We start from the raw sequence: 18,207 nt of genomic DNA, 5'->3' as shown, positions 1-18,207 counted from the left end.
TTATATTCTACACTAATGTCTGAAAGTTATGTGCTAGATTCTTAGATGGTGGAAATCTGTACAGCTCCATTAAAGTCCATAGTGCTTCAATGATTTATCCTTGTTACAGGGCTGATACACCCCATGGGGGCCGGGGAAAGGTGAATCACAGCCAAGCTGTCAAGTCTGAAGGGCTGCCCCACATCTCGGGGCAGTGCTGCCTACTGGCCAGAGTCAGTACTACAATCCTTGCCATCAGGACAGTGCGGCCTACCAGCCAGAGTCAGTGATAAGGCCTTTGCTCTCAGAGCAGTGTGGCCTAGTGGCCATAGTCCATAATACTGGTCAGTGGTGCCATCACCCCAGGGTGAGTGGTGGCCATGTTAGGGGGACCTGGGCCTGCCCTCTCCACCGGGTCCTAACCCAGGGCCTTATCGGTGACAGGGTTGCCCACCACCAGCTTGACATGGCTCCGGCCAAAACACGCCAAGCCTTACTCTGGTTCTGTAACTGTTTCCCTGCAAAACTTCCTTGGGTTACTGAGGTGTGTTGTCGTCCAATTCCGACAGGCTGACTTCTGCATCTTGGAGTGTGGGCGTTTTTTCCTCAGGAGCTTGCAACACACCTCCTTTCCCAGCAGTAGTCAGCCCAGACTGAGCTGCTCTGCTGGCTTTTATATCCAGCTTCCAGCTGGTGCATGCCCAGCAGAGCCGGTGCGGGCGAGGCCTCCTCAGCTAAGAAAGAAAGGTTAACCCCAAGTGTACCAATGCGGGGCTGATACAACCAGTTACAATCCCCATCTGATTAGTTCACTAAGTGGTCAGACTATCAGAGTTGTATCCAGTAAAGAGGAAACCAAATAGTCCATCTAGTTTAGCCTGTCCTACTTTTCTTAAGGATAAATCCTGACCCATATCTAGAGCTGTATAAAGGAGGAAAAAGAATCTGTTCACCCATGTAGCAGCAGAGAAGGATCGTCTAGCATTCTGTTGAGTGTGAGAATGGGGACCAAGATGGTGCACCTGAGGATGCACTAGGACCTCTAAGTTAGCATCAAACTCATATCTGGCATAAAATAATATTCAAGAAATTCCCATTCACTTCAATGGAGACAGAATTTCAGCCCATCTCTATGTTATCAGAAAGTTTCCCTCACCATGTCTGTCCACATTTTGATGAAGGGAAGACTGAGCATTGGAAGATATGCTGGTAAAATTGTCTGAGTCCTAGCTACACTATAAAGTCCATTGCTGCTGCTCCGAATCGAACTGCACTGGTGGGGAATTATGGCTATGAACTTCACTAATGTGGACTAGGCTAAAGGGAGTCAGTGGCAGAGCCAGAATCATTAAAATTGAGAAGTTTCTGGTGTCTCCTCCTGTGCTCAGACCACTAAGTCATGCTTCCCTTTCAGGATAGGTTTTCACCATTCCAGTAGTAGCAATGTAAATCCTCACTGATTCATTCCAGAATCAGAACAACCTGGATAATATTCAGGAGCAGACGGCTTTTCATATCAGTGTGACATCCCAAATTTTAATTGGCCTGTGGGAGATATACAATGAGACCATGAGAATGATATTGCTGGTCTATCAGCATTTAGCCACCACAGTGACATGTGCCCTTGATAACATACATATTTTAGAGATATGATCCCATGCTCCCACAATAAATTTCTCATGGTGAGACTACATTTTCCAGTGTCCTCTGTCCCCACCATATTCTAGTGGTCCTGATTATTATCTAAACTATTTTCTTCTCCACTTGTAGCAGTTCTAGAGCTCCACATCACATTTCAAAAAATAAAAACTGCTGCACAGGACTAGTTTATAACAGCAAGCCCTCTGCAAATAAGATTCACATCCAGTATTTCTAGCTCACCCCAGCTGGAACTTATTTGCCAGAGTTTGAATTTCTGGCAAGCAGCTCACTGAATCTGAAAAGAAAAATACCATACACAACACACACACTTCAACAAAACACAAGGCTCAATTTTGTCAGTAGTGCCAATCAGCAGAAGTGATCTGAATATCTTATCTATAGTATGTAGATTGGTTCTGTGCTTGCTCAGAGCCTCACCACACAAACGCTCAGGCTGAGCTGCTGCCAGCATCTCTCTCTCTCTCTCTCTTAATCTGTTCCTATTTTCATGGGGTCTGCCCTCTGGCTTCACTCTTTTTTTTCAGCACTTTTTGTCAATCCAAAATATGTAGACGCTAAGTTAAATCACTCATTTTGTTTATGTGGCAAAAAGTTCAGAATCCTTGCCGAGAAAATGTTCTTGGCCTTGGACACAGCAGGCTCTGAGATACCTCCATCTGTTTTAAATATGCCACAAATTGTAGTATGGAAACCACTGCGCTCCACTGGTAGCCAATTTGCTGAATAAACCTATATTAAAAAAAATACAAGGGTGATTCAACTGCAGACTGGAGTTTTTTGTATTTTTATATCATTTCATTTTGTAGGAATTCAGTCCTTTTATGGAAGGAGTTTAAATATTTGTTGTGACTTAGTCCTAGTCTACACTAGGAAATTAGGTCACTGTAACTACACCTCTCAGAGGGTGTGTGAAAAATTCATACCCCAGATCAATGCAGTTAAACAGACCTAACCCGCCCCCCACTCTCAGCATAGGCAGCACTAGATTGATGGGAGAATTCTCCTGTCAACCTAGCTACTGCCATTTTGGATTTGTGAATTGATGTAATACAATTGGGTAGAAGAATAATATTCTAGGCAAGAGGGTCTCTGGAGCATTGTCTCTTTTTTAATCTGTTTGTACAGTGCCTAGCACAGTGAGACCTGATAATTTACTGGATACAGGAAGTGCAATATAAATAAGAATAAATTCAATTTGTTGATGGTTTTTTAAATTCTACTATTGCTTGAAAAAGTGATTTGCTAGAACTTGGGCAAGTAGTTATCTCCTCTTTATAACTCTCTTGCCCCTTCCACTCTGTCTGTTTTGTTTCTACGTTGTAAGATCCTGAGGGCAGGGATTTTCTCTTACTATGCAGGCATAGAGTACCTACCACAACAGGGCCCCAATCTTAGTTGGGACCTGAAGACACTAATGTAACTAAATAAATCCTGAATATGGTATCCATGTTTTTCACTTTGGCCAGGGATGAGCCTTAAAGACAGCACCTTAAGGACAGCATCCCAGGAAAATATAATCCTACACACTTGTATGAGAGTTACACCTCAGAAGAGACTAGCTGAAAGATATTAGAGGAAAGAATGCAGTGTCTGTTTTTACTCAATTTTACAGATAAACTGACCTAAGCACAAAGAGGTCAAGGGACTTGTTCAAAGTTGCATAGTAGTGTACTAGGTCTGGAATCCAGGCTTTGCCTGGCTCTCAATCGATTGTTGTAGCCATCATATTGTAACTGAATCATAACAATCACATTTCTAAACAAGTATATAAGACAAGTTATTCACAGTATTTCAAAACATACCACAAGCAGTTCCCTGGGCTAAGGTGTTACGTTGCAAACTGAGAGTCAGATTCCCCACTGCACTGGATTAACATCCCCCCTGATTCCGAAGACCTCTTGGTCCTACGTGCAACTTAGTTGCTGTGAATTGGGCCCGGCTTTATAGCCAGCTGAAAAACTCCATGTAGCCAGTTAAGTTGGTTTTCCAGCTCCAATGGTGCAAAGCATTCAGATTAAGGGAGGATTTGTCCCTCAGTCGAGTAACATATCTTGGCTCCTGTAATGAGGAATTGCTCTTTTGTGACTTTAGAGCATAAGCCCCCTAGTACAGTGTGTGTTTGATATCTAAGTTTCAAAGGGGCATTAGAACATGACCTGCTGGTACTTGTGCTCCTAGTTTCCTGATTCCCAGTTGCAGCAACTCTATGGGTTGGGACAGCAGCTGCACTTTTACCCTGAGACCTTAGAGGATATTAATGGCAACATCCTCTAGCAATGGTGGTTCCATGGCTATTCTCAGGGAAATTCCATAACTTACTACCAGGAAGGTTTTAATGTGAGGGGAAGGTGAGAGGTAGTTATGCCATACTCCCAAGTCTCCCTGCTTCCAATTTAAAGAGGAGAGGGGAGGCAAAATTGAGACAGTGTTTCCACATACTAGTAGGTTTTTGGCATGTCCCCTCCTCTTCATCATTATATACAGAACAGTACAAAAACAACTCTCAATCAATATTTTTATTGCCACTGTAATTAACATTTCTCAAACCACAAAATATTCTTCAAAATTATTTTTAAACTGCATTGTTGTTTTCATTTCCTTACTTAAGGCTGCTCCCCTGCAGCTATCATCTGCTTCAGCTGCCACTGAAATAAATCATTGCTTCAGTTTGGCAAAGTCAAATGACTCTGGCAGTTTGATCTGGGTTGTGGCTGAACCTGTGGTGTTTACTGATGTGGCCTTCTAAGGAGTATGGAACCTTCAAATTATTATTATTTTTTTTTACTACAAGTTGAATTTTGCAGTGAATTGTTAGTGCTCCATAAAATCAGGAGTTCTTATATGCGCTAGCATTATATGTAAAAAAAGGCAACTCGGAGCCAAATCCTGGCTTCTTTGCCACAGGTCAGGGTGAGAGCTCCATGGGCCCTCCCTTCCCCTTCCATGTCAACACAGAGGGAAGCTGAAAGCCCAGTGTTTATATATCCTGATCACAGAATCCAGGGAAATCATAGGCCTGAGGATGAGAGCAGGGCAAAATTCTCCTTCTTGCCAGGTAAATGTACCCAAGCTCTATTTCAGATGAGCCATCTCCAGAGATGAGAGTTCAATCTCCACACACACACCCTTCAATCTTTGGTGTCTCAGCAAAGACTGTCAATTAATGCTACTTGTGATCAGGACAATTACTCTACTACAGACTGGACCAACACCACAAATTCATTATGTATAGCCCACCAACCCTCAGGGAGCAGCACTTTTAAAATTGCTGCTGGTCTGGATTCTGAGGATACGGTTGAAAGGTTTAATATTCCATTATCAATTCACTGAGCTATCCAGTCTCTCTCGCCACTCTTAATCATACCGATGGTCGCACTGCCTCGCTATGCTGCTCCATAAGGAAAATCACATGGTAGGGTGCCTAACCTCTCTGCAAGTGAAAAAGGCATTCCTTGAGCTCTTTTGAGGGGGCAAAGACCATCTGTGAGCTCTTGCACTGATTTCCCAGCCAAAAAATAAAACAGTCAAACAGCCCTCAGTCAATTGTGTTCTCCTTCTCCAGGGACACCTTTACAGGAACTTACACAAAAGCCAAAACAGCAGTAGCAAAAGAAAGGCATCAACTGCCTCCCCAGGCATACAGACCTGCAGGTAAAGCTGCAACTCACACTTAGCTGCTTCCCCTGTGCTGTCTCCCAGGCAACCGTTTATATTTCCAGTACTCCCTCTGGCAGATCAGGGTTAATTGCCTTTAGGGTCTGAGATAGGGCACACTCTTGAATCTGTCACACCATCTTTTTTGTTATGTAGGTATACTACAGTGGCTAGCACAATTTGGCTCTAGTCTCTGACTATGACTTTAGGCAATTCTGCAATAAAAATAAATAAATAAGACTGTTATATTTTAATATCAGGGTAGTAACTCAGGATACCAGACTGGTCACACTAGGGGCTCAGGGGTTTTCATACCAGTATCTGCTGCCTAGATATAATGATTGGCACCCTATAAATACTTAAGACAAACTCTTTCCTTTATTCTGACCCTCCTTTATCGTCATTTAAAAACTCAGTCCATTTGCAATGAAGCAGTTGTATGTGTTGCACTGAATCTGCCTTCAGGGCAAGTAAACAGCTTTTTAAATACCTTGCATATGCTTGGGGGTGGAGGGAGGATCACATTTATTTTTAATTTTTAACCAGCATATAAAAATTAAAATCATAAGTTTTTTCTACAGAGGACATATTAAATTAATATGAATTAACAAAGCAAAATTGTACATTCCTAGATTTAGTGTCATGAAAAAACTGCAATTATTCATTAGTCAAATATTTTTAAACCAAACAGTGAAGCTGGACAGTCTATCTAACCTTTACTTCAGTGAAGTGGCATTCCTGTGAATTCATAGTTTCCTCTGCGTGTCCTGGTATCAGTACTGCATTGTTCTCTTGCCTGCAGCAACCCCTGCTGTTAAAAACAAGACTGAAATTGCCAATTACTTCTGCCCAAAAGCTGCTCTAAAGCTAACCACTAACTAATAGCTTAGTAGTTCAAGGTTACTCTAATCTCATAATGAAGTGTATTTTCTTTCTTCAACAGTTTTTTCAGTGAGAAATCTGCATTAAAAACTGAACTGATCCCAGTCACCAGAGAGCTGAGATACAGATGCTGTTTAAGTGTCCTAACATTCCACCCAGAGCTGGGTTAGTGCCAAAATTCAGAGCTAGAGCCATTTTGCCATCTCTGCCCCTCTCCCCCCAAAAAATAGAACTCAGCGGTATTCAGAGAAGAGGCCATTAAAGGAATAAAGGCCAGCTGGAAAAAATGGAGATTCAGATTCTGAGTATAGGAGTGTATGGATGGGTTTTGGTTCAGTTTCACCTTTAATTGCACCCATGCTGACACTTTGAAACTAGGTTTACAAAGTAGTTTTTATGGTCTGTGCCAGGTCAGTTTACTTCAGAAAATGGATACCTATAGAAAACCCAAGTATTGTTTTGTGTTAGCTGGGCTAAAAGCTTAAACAAAAAATCATGTACTATGTTTTATTAGGAGATTGTTTTGACGCAGCACTGGGTTACAACTTTTGTTCCCAGATTTTATAGAAACTGATATCAGATTTAGCACTGCTCCTTGGTTTTTAAAAAAAGGTATTCTATATTTTTCTGTGACTAAGGTCACTGCATGTCACTGGGCTCCACAAAGCATATTGGAATCAAGTCCGGCCCAAAACTGACTTCTGAGCAGACTGTTTTTCTTAAGTCATGATCTATTTCTGTCTTTTATACCCACATAGATTAGAATCTATTTTAGAATGGAAGCATATATCCACAGTTTGGTAAATTATGCCCCCAAAATAATACAAGAAATCTACAGATGACTTGGCAGACTCTCTGAATTCCATGGAATTCCACCAAAACTAGGTATACTGGAGCAAATTCATCCCTGGAATTACACCAAGGATGAATTTGTCCCCCTGTCTGTAGCATTTTAACTTCATTAATGATAATTAAGATAATTGTTCTGGTCACATGTATGTGATAATCCAAAGTGGGAATGAATTTAGGTCTTATTCCAAGGGGATGATAGAAATGTAAGGTATTTCTCCACTCTGTCTTTCTCTGTATTGCTGGAAGTGACTATTGAGGGCCTCCCTCTTATATTTTACAATATTAAGTTCTGTTCTCATAAAAGGGTTAAATAACGGTCATTCTTGCAAGGCCAGCTCCAGGCACCAGCTTAGCAAGCAGGTGCTTGGGGAGGCCAAGGGAAAGGGGCGGCATGTCGGGCTCTTTGGCAGCAATTCGAAGGCGGGTCCCTCGGTCCCTCTTGGAGGGACGGACTTGCCACCAAAGAAGAAAGCAGCACGGTGGAGCTACTGCCGATCGCAGCTTTTTTTTTCCTTCTTTTTTTTTTCCGCTGCTTGGGGTGGCAAAAACCCTGAAGCCGGCCCTGCCTTCTTGTCTAGTCATATTCCTTTTTCATGGAAACCTCCATGCATACAGTACAATAGATATTATTTTGTTTATCATTTTTTGAACAAAGTCTATCCCAAAATGCTTTACTGAGTTATACAATAAATCAGAGCAAAAGAAGAAATTAACAGGTATAAGGAAGGGAAAAAAGATATGTGTTGACTTGATATTTTAGAAGAAATAGAGGACAGATAAAGCAGAGGGGCATGGCACAGGAAGGGTGTTCCAGATAGCAGAAGCTGTACAGGAGAAGACTTTTTCATCAACATATCCAGCCAGTAGGAAGGGATAGAAAGGTGGAACAAGTGCTTCTGACTGCCTCCATATTTTTGTGCGATATGCAGCTTTGCTCTTGGCTATTGTACTATGGCCTGTTTCTCCTGCTACCAGGGTTATTTAATGATGTCATCAAAAAAATTGTCTCCTGAGATTGTCTGAGAGTCCCAAATATTACAGAACAAGAGATTTGATATTAGCAATCAATGTTCTTTATCCTCTTCCTGCCCTGTGGATATTCTCCTAAGCTTCCTTGTGCATTAAGCTGAAAAGTGTATGTCCCTTGTACGTAATTAAGTAACAATGGTTAACTGATTCTAAAGCTGGTTGGGAATTTTTCAATGAAATGTTTTTTCACTGAAAAATGCCAGTTCATCTAAGCCAAAATTTTGCAGAAAACAGTTTCAAAGAAACTTTCAACGGGAAAGTTTCTCAGGTCCAGGATGGAATTGTTGGTGTGAATGACAACCCAAGAACAGCTAATTGCCTGGATGTGGGAGATGCAGGGGCAAGTCACTGCTCTTCTTGATTTGGTCCAGGAGTTGAACTGGGGGTGAGTGGGAGTCTCACAGCCTGGATGAGCACCCTAATCACAGAGCAAGAGAGTCTTTCTTTCTGGTCCACTGAATATTTAGTTATTTATACAGAGCAGACCAATTCCAGCATTTGAAATTGAAAGAGACTCAGGTAGAGCAAGGACTTGAACCTGAGTCTCCCATATGCAAAGTGAGTAGCCTAATCACTTATTATGGGGTGAGGCTTTCCCTCCCTGTCCATTTATTTAGGGGGAGAAAAAAACACCCTCAGATGGTCTCAGATTCATTCAGCATCAAAATAAAAGCAAATTCCAAAACCTCAAAATTTTTCACAAAACAAAATTCTTGTCTTCTGGCCAGATCTACTGATTGTTCTGACTGTGATTCGTAGACATCTTAATGGATTGAAATTCTATTTGCCTCCTATTATAAAGTGTTGCCAAAAAAAAAGCATATAAATTGAAATGCACTAGGAAGTTTCAAGACTTTTTCTCCTCTTTCTTATAAAAGACAGCAGAGAACTTTAATTAGTGACCACCCTCCCAATGAAAGCCTGAGAAACCACCCTTTGTGCAAAACATCCCTGTGCAGAAGAACCCCCACACCTCTGAATGCCATATTTAACATTTAAGACTCAGGTAAAAGCACAAAACTTCTCCAACATTTTCTCAATGGAAAAACTTTACAGGACCGTGGGAAATCTCTGCAAAGTAAACTGGGGAAAGAGTCCTCTCCATCCCATAGAGCAGGATCAGAGTCACACAGAGACTATTCTCGCCTAATGGGCTATTCTTGTCTCCACAGAGAGGAGAAATGGAGGATCTTTACATTGGTAGAACTTCCCTTCCCTTTGCACGTCACACAAAGACCTGCCACAGAGCTGGGTTCTGAGCTATCCTGTGGCTGTATAATCCATGTGACCTCATCAAACTTTCCTCTCTAACTTAAGCAAGAGTCACAATTGTTGCATAGCCAAAGGGATCTCCATATCCATACACCTAAGTAAAGGAATTACCCCAGTAGGTTATGTGGTCCTTAAGTGATACCTTAGGCCTTACATAACCTTTCTCACTGTGCAGATCTTCATTTAAAGTCTTGAGGCTACATCCCCAAAATACTGCAGGAGATAGTTCACCCCACAGGATAGCATTGATCCAAAATTAAACTGGATAGTTAATTAAAAACAAGCATTGGTGAGAGCCAGTAGTCTACACTGATCGTTGATATTTGTTTTAGATTACATTTCTTTCAGGTTTGTCATTAAGACCTGTACAAATAATCCATTTTCAACCAGTTGTGACCTATATTTTCTTTTCCTTTTCCTTTGTTTTACTGTAACAAATACATGTGATGATGTCTCTCTAGTAGCTAGGCCCAACATAGAGAACAGCCTACTACTTAACTGTCAGCTAACAGAATTACTCCTTCAGCTCAAGTGGTAGGGGGTTCTGATTTACAGCCCTGATCAAAAACTCATTGAGCCTTTCCATTGACTTCAATGGACTTTAGATCAAGCCCTTGCAGCTGAATGTCTCTGCTTCAATCCCACTGATGAGTTCAGTGTCTGTAGGTCTAGGTGGACATAGATTACTACATAACCGTGTAATGGGATATACCTTCTATGGGTTTTCTGACTGGCAGCAAAGTATTTAGTAACCATTCTTTCTCCTTAAGATTGAAAGTTCAGCACTTGGGAATTTTGTTTTTCTGAGAACTGCATGAAGAGAAGCTGAATTTCATAATGACTCTCTAACCTCTGCTGGCTGGCTTATGTTAACTTTTCCATTACCACAGCTTCTCAAATCCTTTCATAACAATAGTGTATGATTGTGCAGAAGGAAGCAGGGGAATTTTTTACAGTGAATGGCAGTTACCAGCCTTGATGATACTAGTAAGTACTCTAGAGACTGGAGAGTACTTTTACAGAGAGTCCCAGCCCTGAAGAATCAGTACGATGGGACAAATTTGGCTGACAATAAACATGCGAGAAAATCTGCAGGCAGCCTTGGAAGCTGAATGTCAATTAATCCTTTCCCAAAAGGTTCACAGAGATTCTCCACAGTCTTCTGTCACTGATATCAAAAAGGAGTGTAAAGGGAAACAATCATGAGGAAAGTGGGTTTGTCCATGTATGTTTGTGTGTATGCATATCTATATAATTTGTATGTATGCTGATTATCTGGCTTATCCATGGTCCCTCATACGGTTGAGTAACCTATTTATTATGATTAATTTGTTTATTTTTTCCCCAATGTACTTTTTTTTTTATTTAGTTACAATTGTTCAACACTTTCAGCAAACATACTTGAGCCAATGGGTTGTATGCAAACTTTTCACTCCATGACCAAGATCCTCTCTGGTCCAGCTGAGCTATAGTCAGTTAGGACCTGAGCAGACGGGGGACAAAGGTGGCATTAAATTTTATCCTGGGGCCAGCTGGGAGCTGCCCTAACCTATCTCAATAACTAATGGCCCCAAAGAGCATTTCTGGCAACTAGAGAGCAACTGGGTGTATGGGAGGCCTGCCCAGGCTACACTAGAAATGAAGAGGCAGGTGGGACTCAGAGCTGGCCAGAACATTTCATTTTGCTGAAAGAGTTCATAGAAGATTTTGTGGGTGAGGGGAGGAAGGAAGAGCAGGCCACAAGCCCTTTAGCTTGGTGGTGCAGGCACTGACCTGGCACATAGGAAACCCAGGTATAAGTCCCTAGTCTGTGTGATTCAGAGCAGAATTTTGCATCCCAGATCATTCTGAATCAGAGCAGGAATTTGAATCTGGGTCTCCCACATGCCAGGCCTGTGCTCTTAACACAGACATTTTGATTTGAAAATAGACATTTCCAGACAATTCCATGTTCATGAAAGGATTTGATTAATTCCAATGCAAAACCCAACCAAATTTTGATACCTTGAAAGTTCCCATGAAACAGAATTGTTGTCTTCCTGTCAGCTCTAATGGCCTGTGGGTCTCTCTGCTGGTCCCGGCAGTCCCTTCTAACCCTATGATTCTTTGTCATCAGAAGTTTTCCCTACACTGAATTAATCCCTTGACAACTAGATCCACCAAGTTTCAGACTGCTTTGTACAAGTGGCCCTACTTGAAGGAGTCTTACTAGAAGTAAGAACCAGACTGTGACAAGGTAAAAGCAGCAGCCTGGACAGGGTTAAGAAGTCTCTGCTAATCACATGTTTAGACAGGATATATAAGGAAGTGAAAGCTGGATACAGGGCTGCAGGGGATGGGTATGTCCTCTTCCCCGATTGATGGAGGCAGGAAGAAGCCTCTTAGGGGCTATGACTGGTGTTTGCAGTTGAGTTATGTTGTGTTGTGTTATTTTGTTTTGATTTGCAACCTATGTTGTAAACAAACAACACATCTCTAAGGGTCTTATAAAGGAAGCTGGCATGAAATTTGCTTCCCTTCCCTTTCTAGTGAAACAGCTCAGTTGCATACACCAGACTTATGTCTTCCACTGTTCATGGTATGTGACCAATTACCTATGTCACATGGTATCAATTCTGCTCCCTGATTGGAGGACAGCTTTTATAAACAGAGGTGAGTACTTCCTGTGCACATGGCAGATACTTGTATTTACCTACAAACATTCTTGTTCATGCATGAATATAGGTGTTGCATGAAAAACAGCTTTTCCCCAAATATACATGTGTGTCACATTGTCTGGAGTGCCTCATGACCAAACTGGTGGTGTGTTCTGTAATTAGAATTCACCATGGTAGTAACAAATATGAACTCCTGGATCACTATAACAGTCTGACCATGGAATCACAGATAGTCCCCTTAGACTCTCCAGTCTAACTTGCCACCCAGAAAACTGGACTTAGTAATAAATGGCCATGTACACCAAAGATCACACCACATTCAGGTTGCTTCCAGTCCCAGGAGACCAGTCACTTACCCCAGATCAATTGGTACCCTAGAACTCCTGTAGCCTATCCTGTAATAAACTAAACTAATCAGAGGTTTATTAAGTATGAAAAAGAAATGAGTTATTTACAGGTTAAAGCAAGCAAACATATACACACGAGTGATTTACCATCTAAATCCTGAGAGTGACAGAGTTGTAGTGATCTATCAGTTCAAAATGTCTTTCAGGGCACACCCAAGAGGCAGTCCCTGCGGATTTCTGACTTCAGTTCAGTCTCTGGCCCTGTCTGAGTTCAAACGGCCAAAAAGATGGAAAATTTCCCTGTGGCTTTGTTTTATTTCCTTCATTCAGCTTCCAAGTCCAAAGGATGAGCTTCCTTGCACTAGCATTTCCCAGGTGTGATAGGGTCATGAACCAATCCTTTGTATTGTGATGTTCCTTGATGACCCATCTGATTTTGATAGTTCTTTTGAATGGGGAGGGGTGACTATTCCCAGGCCTGAGTTCCCAATTTAGAGCAAACATTTTCAGTTATAAAGCAAAACTTACATATTTTCTTATAGCACGGAATACAAGCATTGCAAGTGAGTTTAATGCATGCAGCAACTTACAAGCATTTCATAGAGTCTAAACATTTGAAACATTCTTATAACATTAATATCTATTCCGAGCAAAACTAACATACAGATGAACTGGTCTTGCCTCCAGCTATGAGTTTGTTAGTTCTTAGGTTTTTGTCCAGGCTGCTGGCATAAGCTATTTGCATGAATGGTCACAGAAAAGCAAACAGAAGGGATGGGGATGTGACCAAATTAAAAAATCCCTCATCTAGTGTGACCAGATTTCCCGAATTTATAGGGATAGTCCCGCTATTTGGGGCTTTGTCTTCTATAGGCACCCATTACCCCCGCCCCCTGGCTCAGTTTTTCACACTTGCTATCTGGTCACCCTACTCTCCTGAAATTCTGTGTGATTTCCTACACCCACAATCCTCCATAAATCATGAAGGATACACCTACAGCAATGCTATATTAGTGAAATATTCTTCCTTTTTCTCCAACAATGGGAAAAGCACCACAACCTTAAGCAATGCCAACTTATGCTAAGGCATTTGTCCTTCTGCCCTTAGGGCAAAGTTCTCCTCTCAGGGCAGATCTCAGTTCCAGTATTCTACCTTCCCTGCATGCACACAATTATTCTCAAGTTGTGATAGAGACATTAGATAAAATTTTGGGAATAATTATATATTATGAATACTCATTTGGAAATAAATTTATCTTGGTTATGGATCATAAACCTCTGATAAAGATAGCAGGTACAAAGGAAGGTAGTATTTAAAAGCACTTACACAGATGTCTATGTTACAAGAATTGCCTTCGAATGGGAGTATAGTTTTCCACCCTTTCCAGTCATAAATAGTCTCTGACCAGAAAGTCTAGCTCCAAGGGAAGTCAATGAACTGTGATCCTCTATTCAGATATTTCTTCCCTAGCAGCAGCCAGGATAGAGAGAGTGGCTTTAATCTTAGTTGTATAGCAACATGATATCCAGTATAAGCCTCTGAGCAACATGCTAACACTGATGCATGATATGGCACTAGTGCCTCTTCTGTGCTTTGGACCTGTCAACATTAGGCCCATCGTTTCTGATCCTGTATTTACAGAAATCTATGGCTAAACTAAAGAAGAGTTCAGTATGAGCAGGATCAGGCCTACAGTTTGTAAAGCATTTTAATATCCATCGGGAAGAAATCAAATGTAAGATAGTAATTATTATATCAATAAAAATACAATGATCAGTTATTTATCTTGTGTATTTATTTCTTTACATTTAAATCCTTTTGAAAGATGTGAATGCACAGCTCAAATCCTGTCTAAGGGAAACAAATTAGAGTTAAGTTCCTATTTGTTTATGGTAGCACTCAGGAAGTGCTAGGTACTTTCCAGATATTGAAAAAGGGACACTCTCTGCTCTGAGAGGCAGTCTAAGGCAGACAGACAAAAAGATGGCAATTAAGGGATGCTGCACAACATATAGTACTTTTTTAATGTAAGACAACTAGAAGTAAATATTTTTGTCCATTTGAAATATTTCAGATAAAGAGAACTTTAATATCAGCAAAAATGCAGAGGAGGCAGCTTTATATTTCCCATTAATGGTAGTTTCAGATTTAAGCAAAGTTAAATTTCTACCAACCAGAGTTCTGAATAGGCATCAAGATGCCAGCTTCCCAAAATAAGCACTGCTAAAGTAATCAGACTGGAGCTAATGTATTGAAAAGTTTAGCTTTCAAGTTAAAAAATGTAACACCAAACCAGAGCAATGCAGGCTAGATATAACACCACTTTCAGCAGCATACAAAGGATGACAAATAGGCTCAATGGCTGCCTTGAAGGAAATTTTTGACTTCTTTGTGGTCTCTCTAAGCAAAAGGGCACATGCTGGAAAATGACTAGCCCTGCCACTCCCTTCCAAAAAGGTGTGTTTGAAAGGCTTTGTGCTAATGAAATCCATATGGGCAGCACACTGCTGGGACTATTTTTAGTTTTGTCACCCTTTGTGTTTTGCTATCTTACTAGATCATATTTCTTATCTTTCTATTACCTACAAACATACTATTAAATTCTCCCTTCCTCAGTTCAGTACATTGTTAGAAGTCCAGAGTTTAAAATATTGTATGAAACCATAAGTCATTATCAAAGTATTTTTATACAAAAGCAATGATTTTCCTGCCATGCTTTTTCTGAGAAACATAATTCTGATGCACTTCCTTTAAAAGATAATCTTCTGAAAAAGAGACCATCAGGGCATGGTATAAGTCTCACCCGTTCAACTTCACTTGGCATAAGAACTTTCTAATCAAAGACTATCTAGGAGATGATAGCATGGGTGGAAAGCCATGTTTCCATTAGGAGGTAATCCTGACAGTAGATAAATTTGTCTGAGAGCTCCCAGATTCTACAGTGATAAGAACATTAGAAATGTATGTGATCACATATTCAAATAATAATGCAAACAAACTATTGCACAATGTGCAAAATGTCACAAAAACAACCACCGCAATTGGTACTATCAGCAAACTGGTTGGCAGCCACAGCAGGTAGGCCAAGGACTGAATGAACTCAGAGGTGCTCCCTCCAGGTCAGAGTACAAATATGCTGGCTGTGCCCTGTGGGAAATTATTGTTGCACTGCAATAGTATGTGATGTGCCTAGCAGGATAATGTGCCAAAATAGCTTCCTTAAACATGTTTTTGTAGTAGCTCAGTTGGTGCAACTTTTGCCCCCCCCCCAGTCACTTCCTACACTAGGACTTCAAAGCTGATGTAGGTCTGACACTACAGTGCAATAGCAGAGAGGTACTGCTCCATTAGGCTTTGTCTTCACTAAAAAACATTAAATATGTAATTTTACAGTGGTGGCACCAGCAGTGGACACTGCTGTGTAGCTAGGGCACACGATGCCATCTAACTTTGTGCCATGCTTTCTCTATAGCTTCCACTATTGCTGCTGCCAGTAGAGCTGCACTGATGGAAAACTATGGTTCTGAATTTTGTCAGTGTGCAGTGAACCTTTGAGGTAGCATGCTTACAATTAAGGCTTTGATTAAAGCAAGATCCCTTCTGATCACTTTAGTGGCTGTTAATGTGGAAGCTGATGAGCCAATGACATTTCTTGGAAAGAGTACAGGATAATTCTTACCTTAGAATTCCAGTCGAACAACCCCTCTCTGAAAAACAGCTTCTAATGTCCAAGGCTGTGTGTGAGCTATTGTTGAGTGAGATTTGGATCTGTAATAAAGTTGTTTCCATGTTCACCCTGGAGATTTAATTATTTATGTATTGCTGCTCACAATACTAAAAAAAACATTATACTCCCTTACCTCTTCTTTTTATTGCTATATCCCTGATATTTAACTGTATAGACTAATCATTTATAGGGAACTCCTCTTATTTTATTGCTTTCTAAGGAAGAGCCAGAAAACATCCTCACACAGCTGTCTAAACGTGAATCATTTTTTAGCTAGAATGTTCTAGGACCTCCTAGAAATAGGTGTATACAGTTAAGATCTGCCCATTTTCACATGACTCAAGGTTGAGGTACCAGACAAGATTCATAATGGAAAAATTCCAGTCTTACATAAGCCCACAACAGTATTTAGGTGGACTTGTCCCAGTCCCATGCACATATGCACACAGAGTTCAGTTAGTGGCTTGGGAATTCCTTGGATCTTAAACTCAAGCTCATTTTTGTTCTATTGAATATGTTTATTAACTGCATTCCAACTTGAAATACCTCTTTCCTGCTTGGCTCTGCTCTTTTCAAAACTTTACATTGCTTGTCTATATTACAGACAATAGTCTAACTGTATTCAGTGGTAAGCAAAGATTAAACACATCAAGAAAAAATAGATTTAGAAGAGATCATTGTGTACTTCACTGTTCTGTGTAAGCTCCCTTGGAATCTGGTGCAACAAAGGGTCAAATATATAAAATCTGCCTGCTTTTGTAAAAGAAGATCCAATGTATTCATGCTATCCTTCAGTGAATGACACTAAGCTGTTTTCTAATTATATTTTATGGTCTGCAGGCTTTTTGTGTATTCAGTTTGTGAAGGGCTGCCATATTTGATGGAGTGCTGCTTCTAGTCCTTTTATAGCATTCCTGCCATGTGTTAACAATAGCTCTCATACTCGTAATTTTATGAAGCTCTCTGGGGTGAAAGGTACTATACAAATGCAGGACATTACTAATATTTAATACCAAGTCCAGAAACTCCAGAAAGATTCTTGCACATTCAGATGCTGCCAACGATGTTGGCTTTTTATTTTGTTTGTTTCATTGTTGTTGCTGTTGTCATAACATTTTTCCCAGATCTGGACCTTAGCGTCCAAAATATGGGTGTTAGCATGAAAACCTCCAAGCTTAGTTACCAGCTTGGACCTGGTAAAGCTGCCACCAACCAGGGATTATACAGTGCCTAGCTCACTGTGGTCTCCCCAAAACCTTCTCTGGGGAACCCCAAGACTCAGATTCCTTGAGTCTCACAACAAAGAGGAATAAACCATTTCCCTTCCCCCTCCTCCCCTCCAGGTGTTCCCTCCCTGGGTTCCTGGAGAGATATACAGAAGCAAGCTCCGTGAATCTAAACAGAGGGACTCCACCCTCCCTGTTTCCAGTCCTGGAAAACACAAGTACCAAGAGAGCTAATCTCTCCCCCACTCCCCTTCACCCAGAGGGTATGCAAAGTCAGGCTTAGTAAATCTAACACAAAGAGATTTTCCCCCTGACTTCTTCCTCCCACCAATTCCCTGGTGAGCTGCAGACTCAATTCCCTGGAGTCCCCACTAAAGAAAAACTCCAACAGGTCTTAAAAAGAAAGCTTTATATAAAAAGAAAGAAAAGGACATAAAAATGGTCTCTCTGTATTAAGGTGACAAATACAGGGTCATTTGCTTAAAAGGAAAAAATGAATAAACAGCCTTAACCAAAAAGAATACAATTTAACACATTCCAGCAACTACACACATGTAAGTACAAAAGAAAACAATATAAACCTATGGTCTTACTATCTTTGTACTTACAACTTGGAAACAGAAGATTAGAAAGCCAGAAGATAGAAAAATCACTCTCATAGCCGAGAAGGCACAGACACAAGACAAAGAACTCACACCCAAAACTTCCCTCCACCCAGTTTTGAAAAAGTCTTGTTTCCTGATTGGTCCTCTGGTCAGGTGTTTCAGGTTACTCCTTTCCAGGTGAAAGAGACATTAACCCTTAGCTATCTGTTTATGACAGCTGTTGCTCCTGATTTGTTTTAAATCAGCATATGATTTGGAATCTCCAAGATCATATTTAAACTTGCCAGCCAATGTGGAAAAATAAGTAAATAGGT

The sequence above is a fragment of the Gopherus evgoodei genome, chromosome 4 (genome assembly GCF_007399415.2).
Source record: "Gopherus evgoodei ecotype Sinaloan lineage chromosome 4, rGopEvg1_v1.p, whole genome shotgun sequence".
Taxonomy (NCBI): domain Eukaryota; kingdom Metazoa; phylum Chordata; order Testudines; family Testudinidae; genus Gopherus; species Gopherus evgoodei.
Note: the sequence above shows the minus strand (reverse complement) of the source record.